Consider the following 12,574-nt stretch of genomic DNA (forward strand, 5'->3'; position numbering starts at 1 on the left):
TAGAGAAAATCCTAACAACAATGTGACCAAATTGATGTTTAAATAGAATGTGCCACCCAAAGACAATTTTGTCAAGGGCATATGGAACATTTACCAAGGTGAGCATATGCTGGGTTCAGAGTATGTTGTCTGACTGTGATGGAATTAAATTAGAAATTAATAATAGGAAAATCTCTGGAAAATTCCCCAAATATTTGGAAACTAAATAGTCCACTCTTAAAAAAAAAAAAACTCATGAGTCAAAAAAGAGAAATAAAAAGAGAAATTAAAAGTATTTTAAAACAAATAAAAAATAAAATGCAACTTTTTGTGGGATGTCACTAGACAATATTCAGAAAATATATTTTCTGAATTTATAGCACTAAACATCTATATTAGAAAAGGAGAGAGATCTCAAATCAATGATCTCGGTTTTAACTTTAAGAAACTGGAAAAAGAGTGCCCACTTCAGCAACACATATACTAAAAGTGGAATGATATACTAAAAGCATGGCCCCAGAGCAGGGATGGCACAGAAATTCGTGAAGTGTTCCGTATTTTTAGAGTATTATGCTAAGCGAAGTAAGTCAATCAGAGAAAGACAAATACCATGTGACTTCACTCATTTGTGGAATTTAAAAAACAGATTAACAAGGAAGAAAAAGAAACAAACCAAGAAACAGACTCTTAATTATAGAAAACAAACTGATGGTTACCAGAAGGGAGGTGAGTGAAGGGGATGGATGAAATTGGTGATGAGGATTAAGAAGGGCGCTTGTCATGATGAGCACTGGAGTTGTATATAAGTGTTGAGTCACTAAATTGTACATCTGAAACTAATATTACATGGTACATTAATTAATTGAAATTTAAATAAAAATTGGAAGAAAAAAAGAAACTCAAAAAAGAAAATAATTAGGAAAAGTAAAACTAAAAAAGAAAGTTTGGAGCAGAAATCAATGGATTAGGAAAGATAAAAACAAGAGAAAAAATATAAAACTGTAAATAAGTTCTTGGACAAAATGAATGACATTGATAGAACTCTTGCTAGACTAATCAGCAGAGAGAGAGAGAAAGAACACAAATCACCAACATCAGAAATGAGAGACAACCTCACTACAGATTCTATGAATATAAAAAGGATAAAAATGGTGTACTGTAAATCGCTTTATGCCAGTCAATTTGATAACAGAGGACATGGATAAATTCTTTGGAAGACATGAACTACCAAAGCTCTCTCAAGAAGAAATAGATAATCTTAATAGTTACTAATCTATTTTTTAAATTAAATATGTAGTGGGGTGTGGCTCAGTGGCTTAGTTTGTTGAGTGTCTGGTTCTTGATTTCAGCTCAAGTCATGATCTCAGAGTTGTGAGATAGAGCCCTGTGTTGGATTCCATGCTCAGTGTGGAGTCTGCTTGAGATTCTCTCTCTCCCTTGGCCTCTGCCCCTTTCCCAATTCTCTGTCTCTTTCTCTCAAAATAAATAAGTAAAGAAATAAAAAGTTTAAAACCTTCTCACAAAGAAATCCTCAGGCCTAGGTGGCTTCACTGGAGAATTCTAACATGTTCCAGAGAAATAACCTCAATTCTTCACAAACTCTTCTGTAAAATAGAGGACAGTAAACAAGCACATGAGAAGATACTCAACTTCATCAGTCATTAGGGAAATACAAATTAAAACTGCAGTGAGATACTACTACATACTTATTTGATGGCTCAAATTGAAAAGATAAACCATACCAAGTGTTGGCAAGAATTTAAAGGAACTGGAATACTCATACACTTCTGGTGAGAACGTAAAATGGTACAATCACATTGGAAAACACATTGGCAGTTTCTTAAAATGTGAAACATACATCTGTGATATATGACCCAGCCATTCCACCCTAAGTAATCACCCAAGAGAAAAACAAAAGTACACATCCATACACATACTTGTACAGGTAGTCCACAGCAACTGTTTAAGACATAGCCCTTAACTGTAAATAACCCAAATATCCATCAGCTGGCAAGGGAGTAAATAAATCCTGATGTAGTTATTCAATGGGATACTACTCAGAAATAAAATGAAATGACCTACTGATGCACAATGTGACATAAATGTCAAAATAATTATGCTGCATAAAAAGACTGGACCAAAAAAGAGTATATATTATATATATAATATATAGTATGATTCATTTACATAAAATTCTAGAAAATGCAACTTAATCTATAATGATAGATAGTAGATCAGAAGTTTCCCAGGGAAGTGAAGCTACAGCTCAGAGGGCAATGGGGAGCTCTTCCAAAGTGACACAAAAGACCTTTTTATAAAAAATATTTATTTATTTATTCAGAGAGAGAGAGAGAGAGAGAGGCAGAGACACAGGCAGAGGGAGAAACAGGCTCCATGCAGGGAGCCCAACGTGGGACTCGATCCCGGGTCTCCAGGATCACATTCCGGGCTGCAGGTGGCACTAAACCACTGCACCACCGGTGCTGCCCACAAAAGACCTTTTGCGAGTGATGGAGATGTTTATTATTTTGATTGTGGTATGGTCTCATGCATATCTATATATGTCAAAAATTGTAAATAGCATTCTTTAAAAATGTGCAGTTTATTGCATGTCAATTATATTTTAATAAAGCTGTTTAAAAAAAAAGTAATTGTTCTGGGGGTACCTGACTAGCTCAGCTGGTAGAGCATGTGAATTTGATCTCAGGGTTGCGAGTTCAAGCCCCACACTAGGTATGGAGCCAACTTAAAAATTTTTTTTTTTTAATTAAGTATTGTTTTATTTGCAGTTACTTAGCTTTTCGTAGCACTGGCAGCACGCTGGCTTTACATTCACTTTGTTGTCCCTTTTCAAAGTGTCTTCTCCACATATTATGACGTTCTACCAATTGTACTTAGAATGTTACTTAAGATTTCTTCCACATAGTATCATGTTTTAAAATGTCATGTTTCAATGTGAAAACAAAGTTTTAAATACAATTTTTACTATAGAAATACAAATTCAAAATGATCTTGTGCAAGGTACCTACATTTGTAACTGGAGTTCAGCAGAAGTCAGTGCCTGAGGCTCCTGAAGCTCAGGTGCTTGTATTTTATCAGGGATCCTATTCCAGGAAGCAGGAGAGGAACAGACAGGGAGACCACTACTGTAGAACAAACATAAAATTGTGTTGTTGAGCCCACTGTGGTTAGTGCGACTGAATGCTAGATTTGTGGCACTCGACCCTCAAGAAAATATTGCCATAAAAAGCACTCAAGGACTCCGCTGAGGACAGTGTGTGGATAAAGAGGAAGAGATTTATCCACTGGTTCCTGGATCCCATGGGCCAAAGGTTTACTCCCTGGGATGCTAACCAGCCTACACTTCTGCTTTAAGCAGGCCAGGGTGAAGGAGTCAGGCAGCGTACCAAGGAGACAAGCATCAGGTACGATCAGGAAGGGAGGCACTTCGGTTGGGAGGTAGGAAGAAAGCTCTCATCACACTGCCTGTCACCACAACAGCTGAAAAGGAAACAAAACAAATGAAACAGAGGGCAAGAGGATTGGAAATGACTGACACATCTGTGCTCTATGGTTTTGAAGAACTGGGGTGAGTCTGAACTAGTTTTTTATTCTGTGTCCTAGGTGATATAGGTAACCTAAGGTTCATCCTACTTGACATAATGTGACCTACTGCCTTGTTTCACGGGAGTATGCTTTTTCATTTTTTATTTTTTTAAGATTTTATTTATTTATTTGAGTGAGAGAGTGCAAACATGACAGCACAAGCAGGGGGAGGGGCAGGAGGCGAGGGAGAAGCAGACTCCCCTGGCTGAGCAGGGAGCCCGACCTGGGGCTCCACCCCAGGATCCTGAGATCATGACCTGAGCCAAAGGCAGCCACTTAACCAACTGGGTCACCCAGGCACCTGTGAGTATGCTCTTTTAGTCAGTCTTGCAGCACTCGGCCCTGCTCTACAGTGTATTTACCTCAACCATTTTTATTTTTTATTTTTTGTATTGTTAGCTTAAACAACAGATATTTATTTTCTCACAGTTAATGGCTACACGTTCAAGATCAAAGTGCCGTTAGCTTGAGCACTTTTATAAACCACTAACTTCTGGGCTTCCCCTCCTACCAGTTAGAACACCACACCTGGGATTAGCCTGGGAATCAGTATTTTAAAAAGTTTCTAAGCGATTCTAATGCGTTGCCACAGTAGAATCACTTCTCTCTCCCGGCTGTCCCTTCTATGTTCCATACTGGTTACCAACTCCAACTAGTTTTCAGGCTTTCACTGTGTAATGAAATGTTCTCTCTTCATCTCTAAATACTATCCACTATTTGATGTACATTTCAACTCCTACCTCACCGACATCTCTTTCCCTAACCAGTTTACCCTTTGGGATCTTTCTTTCTACATCATATTTAATAACAAAGCAACCTCCACACCTCTCAATCTATAGTGAAACTTTAAAAAAAATGTCTTTTCATGGGTACCTGGGTGGCACAGTTGGTTAAGCATCTGCCTTCAGCTCGGGTCATGATCCCAGGGTCCTGCGATGGAGCCCTGTATTAGGGTCTTGCGATGGAGCCCTGTATTGGGCTCCCTGTTCAGTGGGGCAGTCTGCTTCTCCCTCCCCCTCTTCTCCTTGCTACTCTTGCTCTCTCTCTCAAATAAATAAATAAAATCTTGGGCAGCCCGGGTGGCTCAGTGGTTTAGCGCCGCCTTCAGCCCAGGGCCTGATCCTGGAGACCCAGGATCGAGTCCCATGTCAGGCTCACTGCGTGGAGCCTGCTTCTCCCTCTGCCTGTGTCTCTGCCTCTCTCTCTCCCCGTGTCTGTCATGAATAAATAAATAAATAAATAAATAAATAAATAAATAAATAAAATCTTTAAAAAATTCTTTCCATACTTAATTGCCTTTCTCTTTCCACCCACCTTTGAGCTCCTGGGTTTTAATTTATACATGTTCTTAAAGTAAAGGGATTCTCCTCCTGAAAATTCCATTTGTTTTATTTATTTTGAAAAAATATCAGCATGCTGAACAGATTTTAGGGTGAGGTCCATTAATCTCCATCTTCTTGTGTTCATGTCCTTATATAATCCTATCCCTTGGAATGTGTGTGACATCTGTGACATGCTTCCGATCAATAAATTATGGCATAGGTGAGAGATGTCATCCCAATGATTATGTTACATTATGTAAGAGTCTATCTTGCTAGCTGTCTCTCTCTCACTGGCTCTGAAGAAGCAAGCTTCCATGAATCCTATAGGTCCAAGAAAATGAATTCTTCCAGTAACCTGAGTGAGCTAGGAGTCAAATTCTTCTCCACTCAAGCTTCTGACTCCTGGCTGATTCTTTGATTTCAATCTTGTGAGACCCTGAACAGAGGACCAAACTAAGCAATACTATAACTTCCGACCTAAAGAAACTGAGATAACAAATGAATCTTGTTTTAAGCTGCTAATTTCATGGTAATTCGTTATGCAGTGATAGAAAACTAACGGATATTTTGGTACAAGAAGTAGGATGTTGGGTAGCAAATACCTAGAAATGCGGGAGTGGCTTTGCAACTTAGCCGTAGATAGACTCCGGAAGAATCTGGAGGAACATTATAGAGAAAGCCTAAATTGCCTTGCACAGACTGCTAGTAGAAATCTGGAGTTGGAGGATGCTGTTGGTGAGGGCTCAGATGAAGTAAGGAATATGTTTTTGAAAACGGAAGGAAGGAGAATCCTTGTTATGGAGGGGCAGAAGGCTCAGAAAAAGGATCTCCTGCTGTTCCGGGCAAAGCACAACTTAGAAGCAATGAACTTGCTTATCTAACTAAGGAGATTTGCCAGTGAAGTGTTAACAGTGTTGCCTAGTTTCTTGTTGCTTGGAGTGAAATGTGAGAGGAGAGAAATAAATTGAGGGAAGAAGAAAAAAGAAAGAGGACTTGGTGATTTCGGAAATACAGTCTTTTCAGATGGCAAAGAGATGCTAAAATTAAGACAGCTCGGTCTAGAGAGAAAGAGTGTCTAGGAAGAGTAACCCTATAAGCTTTTGCTAAAACATCAGAAAGGTCAAGAAGTCAAAGGGTTCAGTCATACAAAGGACCCTTTCAAGAGATTGTGTTTCATAGATCCTGTCAATCAGACCATAGCCTTTCTAGAAAGCTTCTACGCCCTCTCAACAAAAGGTCCAAATAGAGAAGGGATTGTTTTGAAAAAAAAAGTCTGTGGGTGTGGCTTTTGTCTAATGGAGTAAATCCCATTGAAATCCATGAAACACCCACAAAGTTTCTGAGAAAACTGTCCCATGATAGACACTGCCAGCTTGAACTGAAAAGGACAAAGGGAGTACAAAATGGAGAGACTGTCGGATCCCCTAAATTATACTGGCAGGAAGCAGGCTGATAAAACTAGTAAGCAGCAAAGACAGGCTACCTTTCATGCAAACGGAAGGACCATCAACCCAGAACCAAGAGCCCAGAGGGTGGAGCTGAGTGCCATGAAGAGTGATTCCCACACTGAAATCTAATGAAGTAACTCGCACAATTTGCTGGGCTCATTTTCAGAATAGCTGTGGACCGTTGACTCCTTTTTCCTTTCCATTCTGTCCCTTTCCGAACTGGAATGTCCAAGCTGTTGGACTGTGCTTGTCTCAATCATTGTATGTTGGATACGTTGGGAGCAGATAATGTGTCTCTTTAGTTTCAGGGGCCTGGGGCCCCAGAGCTGCACTTAAGTGCCACCCAGGAGCCTCCTTCATATTTGGACTTGATCTTTTTGGACTTTGAGCTGATGCTATAATGTGATGAGACTTTTGGGAACCTTTAGACCTGGGTAAATATATTTTCCATGTGAGAGAGACATGAATAATCATTGGGGGCCAGAGGGCAGACTGTAGAAGACTTTAACTCGGCTCTTATGATCCCTATCTCCCTCTGTTCACACCCTTGTATCATCTCCTATCTTCCCTTGAATGTGGGTGAAACCTGTGACTTGTTTCTAACCAATAGAAAACGTCAAGGTGATGGATGGTGACTCCCATGACTGTGTTATGTTACATAAGATTTCATTTAGCTCAAGGTTTCTCTCTCCACGGCTGGCTTTGATGAAGCAAACTTCCACAAATCCTATGGCAACAAGGAAATGAGTTCTGCCAACAATGTGAGGGAATTTGGTAGCAAATCCTTCCCCAGTCAAGCCTCTGACGGGAACCCAGTCCTGCTCAATACCTTAATTACAACATCATGAGATACTAAAACAGAGGAGCCGGTTAAGGTCATGCCCAGGCTTGGGACCCACAGAAACTGTGAGATAATGAATGTGTGTTGTTTGCAGCTAGTCAATTTGAGGTCATTTGTCATGCAGAGATGGAAAAATGAATAAGATCAGACTTTCCACTGCTGTTAACCATTCCTACTCAGGTAAACCACAGGGAAATTATGAGATCATAGTTGCCTTCCATTTTTCAACTTTTATTTCAGTCTCTTCATTATTCACACTCTGCGTGTTTGGACCCTGGGAGGGGAAGCCAAACTTCCCAACCCTTAGGGTGGTGGTTCTCAAATTTTAGCATGCACTGAAATCATTTAGAGAACTTATTAAAACACAGTGCTGGGTCCCACCCCTGGAGTTTCTGATTCAGTAGGTCTTGAGTGGGGCTCAGGACTCTGCATGTCTAATAAGTTCCCAGTAATATTGATGCTGTGGGTCCAGAGCCAGTACTTTGAGAACAACTTCCATGGATCATCTCTACTATAGTTCTTCTTTCTTATGGCCTCCATGATACACATTTTTTGCAGTTTGCTCTGACCCCTTTTCTCATGATGATTGATAATGTAAGCTGCTGGAATTTCCAGATTCTGGCTGGCGGTTGCTATGGCAACACACACAGGATTGCCCTGTGCTTGAGGCCCTGAGTGAGGACGGCCCCAGATGAATCATTGACATAAGTGACTTATAAGTGGCACGAATGTTTCTCTCGAGTTGTCTGCTTCCTTCTGTGACCCTATTCCTGTTGGTGTTTTTTTTTCCTTTTCTGGGAATGTGTTTTTTGAGTCTCACTCAAGATTCTTCCCTCTAAGATGATAATCATGAAACCTTTAAATTTATGGGGCTCTCCACATTTATAAAACAATATCTTTTCCAGCACAAAGCTGAATTTTATTAACCTAGCCACCCTATGAGGCATGCTGGGGATGCCTAATTGTTCTCATTAAACGTTAATGAGTAGAGAACTCAAAAACACTCAGATAACTAAGATCTAAAGTCACACAAGACAGAAAACAACAGAGGCAAGTCTGGAACCCAGAACTCCTGATTTCTCCATCAGCACTGGTGCTGCTGGTAGAAAAGATGGCACAGTCAAAATGATAACTGGAGAGAGCTTACCAAAGAGAACTAACAAGTGACCGTGAAGTACCCCAGTATGAGAAGGTAGCCCAGAGGCTCAGAGGTGACAGAGTGGTTAGGTAACCTGAAGAGAGAGCTAGAGTCACCGCTGTCACTACAGGAGGGTGTCCAATAGGAGCTGTGGCCTTCAGTGGCCGAATGCAGACACTGCCACCCCACAGACCAGCAGGAAGTGGGTTGAGACAATAAACAGCCAGCTTCTCTCCCCAGAATACGAGGGAGGCTTAGGATGAGGTCGAGACATTTTGCCTTGTGGCTGTCCGACTGGGAGGCTGCTGTAGATTTCTGAACAGGGAGCAATAGTTGAAAATGGGGTGTGAAGAGAACTGGCCTGCCAGTATGATCCAATGCAGATGGGAGGGAGGAGAAGTTGGAGGCACAGAGATGAGTTCGACGGATGGTGTAGAACTTAGAACATCTTCCATTTCTGTCCACACTGCAGTGGCCCTGAGCAGAGTGGGCAAAGACAGACACATGAGAGTTGTGTCAGGCTGTGTCACTCCTCCATTCCTAGGATATGTTTGTGTAAAAGAATCATCCTAATATACTCGGATATTTGATATTGAGTTTGAAGACCTTTTCAGGTTTTAAGTGGGTTATGACTGGCCTTTTGGTCTTGGTTAGGGTTCCTGAAAAGCAGACTCAGACTTTATTCTGGATGTCTGAGGAACCCCAACAGAGAAAGAGTGAAGTGAGGGAGAAAAACCAAGAAAGGAAGTATTATCAATCCAGCTCTCACAGTGAGCTACTGGCACTTAATTGCTGGAGTAAATTCTGGCAACAGGGTAATATGCACATCTCAGGAGCATCCCACTTGGAAGGCAAAGGACTTGGAACATTGGTCCACTGACTCCTGAGCATCATTGGTTGAGGGCTTCTCTTGGGGAATGTTAACTTCTGACACTTCCGGCCTGCCACACGCACAGGCAGAGTGGCCATCATGGTTTGGGACATGGCCTCCTGACCCAGAGATGGAAATGCTGGCAGTTGGAAGCCATTTTGAGTGCAATGAACCGGGTGTGGGTGGGGCTTCAACAACACCTGCTATATTGTCATTTCCAGGATGGTCCTCATCAGCTCTGTGGTCCCTACCCACTTAATACAGTGCCCTAAACTGCTATGTCCAAACAGATTTTTTTATATATAAATTTATTTTTTATTGATATTTCTCATTCATTTTCTCTCCTTTCCCTTTATTCCCTTTCACTAGTTTTTATATTCCCCAAATGAATGAGACCATATAATGTTTGTTCTTCTCCGATTGTCTTATTTCACTCAGCATAATACCCTCCAGGTCCATCCACGTCGAAGCAAATGGTGGGTATTTGTCGTTTCTAATGGCTGAGGAATATTCCATTGTATACATAGATCACATCTTCTTTATCCATTCATCTTTCAATGGACACCGAGGCTCCTTCCACAGTTTGGCTATTGTGGACATTGCTGCTATAAACATCGGGGTGCAGGTGTCCCAGCGTCCAAACAGAATTCTAGTTGATCGTGTACAAAATCAAGCCAGCATGTATAGCACTGTTGGAGAAGTACCATATTGGGCAGTGGAATTGGTGGTTAAACACAGGAGTGAATTTTTATAATTTTTTAAGGTTGTGGGGAAGACATATTGCCAGATTGGTGGGGTAATCAGTGAAGCTAACATATCAGCTGGAAATTAACCAATGATTTGCACCCAGGACTCTGCGCTGTCAATCCAAAAGCAAAAGAGGAACACAGTAGGTAAGGAAAGTTGCCAGACAACATTCCCCCTGCTTTGCATTGCATGTCTCTTTGTTGCTCTGACCTGGCTGCAAAGGACACCGAAGAGCCCTTACTCCACTGAAAAACAAAAGGTTCAAAGTGGTGTCATTTTCCATCAAGTTTCGGAACAGTCAATCATCCCATGACTTACACCTCACTGAGTTTGTATCTCTCGACTCTGCCAGGACATCTGCCCTGCTCTACATCAGAACACTCAGCATGATCTTGAATCCACACAGACACAAGTTTTTAAAAAATGAGTTAGAGGGAAGCATTTTCTGTGCCACACTGTGCTGAATTATTTACTCCCAGCCTGGGATTCAGAGAGCTAGCTCTTCCTCAGCCTTGAATTTTACTGCAATACCAAGAAAGAAAATAAGTAAATAAGGAGAGGGAAGAAATCAATCCCTTGGAGACCTCCTGGCATCTGAAGTATCTTTTGAAATGGAGCCTGATGCTGAAATGATTATGTCATTTCAGAGTGCAATGCTAATATGCTCACAACTCTGGCTAAATGCTGGAGCGAAGCACAATTTTGAAGCAATAAATTTGTGGCCCTGTGTGTAAGCAGGAAAAAAAATGCACCTAAAACTTGCATGCATTTATTAATTAAGCGTCTCAAAATTTAGAAACAGACTCCAAGATGATGCCTTTTTAGCGTTGTGTGCAAAATAATAATAAATGCAGGTAATGGAAATGAGGGTCTCTCCCTTTCCTGTGAGGTCAGGGTCAGGAAAAGGGATACAATTGCACATGGAGTGGTACTTAATATGTCCATAAAAGAAAGCAATCACCTGCCTCCTTCTAGGATATGTGTCATGGAGGGGGATCACAAACATTCCCAATGTATTCCAAAAGCGCTGTCACCACGTGGCTACCTAAGTACAAGGTAACTTTATATTTTTTTTTTGTCTCCTACTGCTCCTTTACATTTATTCAGAAGGATAACTCCTTCCCCAGCCCCTCGACAAAATCCTGGGAGTCCCATTTCTTTTCTGGAGTACTTAGGTAATAAAAATTCTTATGGTCACTTCTGGTCCAAGACGCATTTTTTTTTTTTGGTAATTATAAGTAACCCAAATTTCCAGGTCTGTGTGATGATCAAAATTTTGAACCTGACCTGGTGCTGGTAGGAAGCCTGGAGCAGGCATAGGGTGGGGAGAGACGTAATCAGCTTTTGATCTGGAGAAGAAATGGTGCTTTTTTTCTTTTTTCTTCTCCCAGTTGTTCACCTGCTTCCTCAGTCCTGCACCCAGTGTTTGAGGAGGGAAAAGTATGTAGTTGGGGGCAGCAGGGAGACAGGCCTTCTGTAACTAGAGTGTCTCCCCCTCCCCCCCTCACCAAATGCTGGGGCTCTCTCAACTGCAGTTCTCTTGTTCCAGGTGATGGACTGTCTCCTGTCTCATCTCTTTGCTGTTTTCTTGGCTGCTGGCTGTCCCCTTGGGTTTACTGTTAGCTTTATTCCCCAAAGATTCTTTTTCACTGTTTTAAGTGGGCCCTGCTGCATAGTTCCTAAATTGATCCTGCTGATGCTTCTCTCTCTCTCTCTCTCTCTCTCTCTCTCTCTCAATCACACACACACACACACACACACACACACATCCAAATCTGTTTCACAGGAAACACTTATGCATCCTTTTCTCCAGTAGATTCCAGAACTTTTGGTCATGGTCCACCCAGTGTAGCCACCCACTAGAGCAGTTAGTCTATCCATTCCAGGTATGATGTAGATATTAATCTACTGTATCTCCCTTCCAACCATGGGCAACACATATTGCCCTGCCAAATGGTTTCTGCGAAGTCCCTCTCTCATGATCTGAGGTAAAGAGAGAAGTCATTCCTGGCCATCTCAACAGAGCTTCCTCAAATAAATCACATCTAAAAAAACATCTAAATTCTTAATCCTCAACCCTTCCCCCCTCCCCAGTTGTGAGTGAGTCACAAAACTCATAATTTTGGGTTTTCACCATTTCTTTCTGCAAATCCTATAGGAAACTTTATCTCACAAGTCCCTTTGGTATTAGTATCTATTAGTGTCTCAGCAGAAATTTCTATTTTAACATCCAATTACAAAGTAAAAAGTATGAGGAGGTTGTTTTTTCACCTCAGCCAGAACTTGGAATTGCCCACAGACTCAGCAATAAGGAACCCTTGGTTGGTATTTTGGAATTTGCAGAGGACTTCAGAATCACTTTTACTAAAAGCTAGGATGTTGACAGCATTTATTGGGAAACCACTGTGTGCCCTCAAGATAGCCATGATGTGTAAAATGTCATTTCTACCCCCCACCCCACCCCAGAAGAACTAGAATATAGAAACAGGAAGTGGTTTTCCTGGAGACAGTAATAGGTTGTTAGAACTTGAGAAAAACTCTTGTGTGATCAACCAACTGACTATGCCTGTTAACGAACATATGACAGGACTCAATTTAAGCATTTCTTTCCGTCCCTCAGGC

General features: G+C 41.3%; 1 non-coding gene across 1 annotated transcript; it reads left to right on the plus strand.

Moving 5' to 3' along the window:
• The first annotated feature begins 438 nt into the window (after positions 1-438).
• On the plus strand, positions 439-541 carry LOC112673298 (U6 spliceosomal RNA). The gene has a single exon (XR_003144726.1). It is a non-coding gene; the product is annotated as a U6 spliceosomal RNA (small nuclear RNA).
• The last annotated feature ends 12,033 nt before the right edge of the window (positions 542-12,574 follow it).

The sequence above is a fragment of the Canis lupus genome, chromosome X (genome assembly GCF_003254725.2).
Source record: "Canis lupus dingo isolate Sandy chromosome X, ASM325472v2, whole genome shotgun sequence".
NCBI lineage: Eukaryota > Metazoa > Chordata > Mammalia > Carnivora > Canidae > Canis > Canis lupus.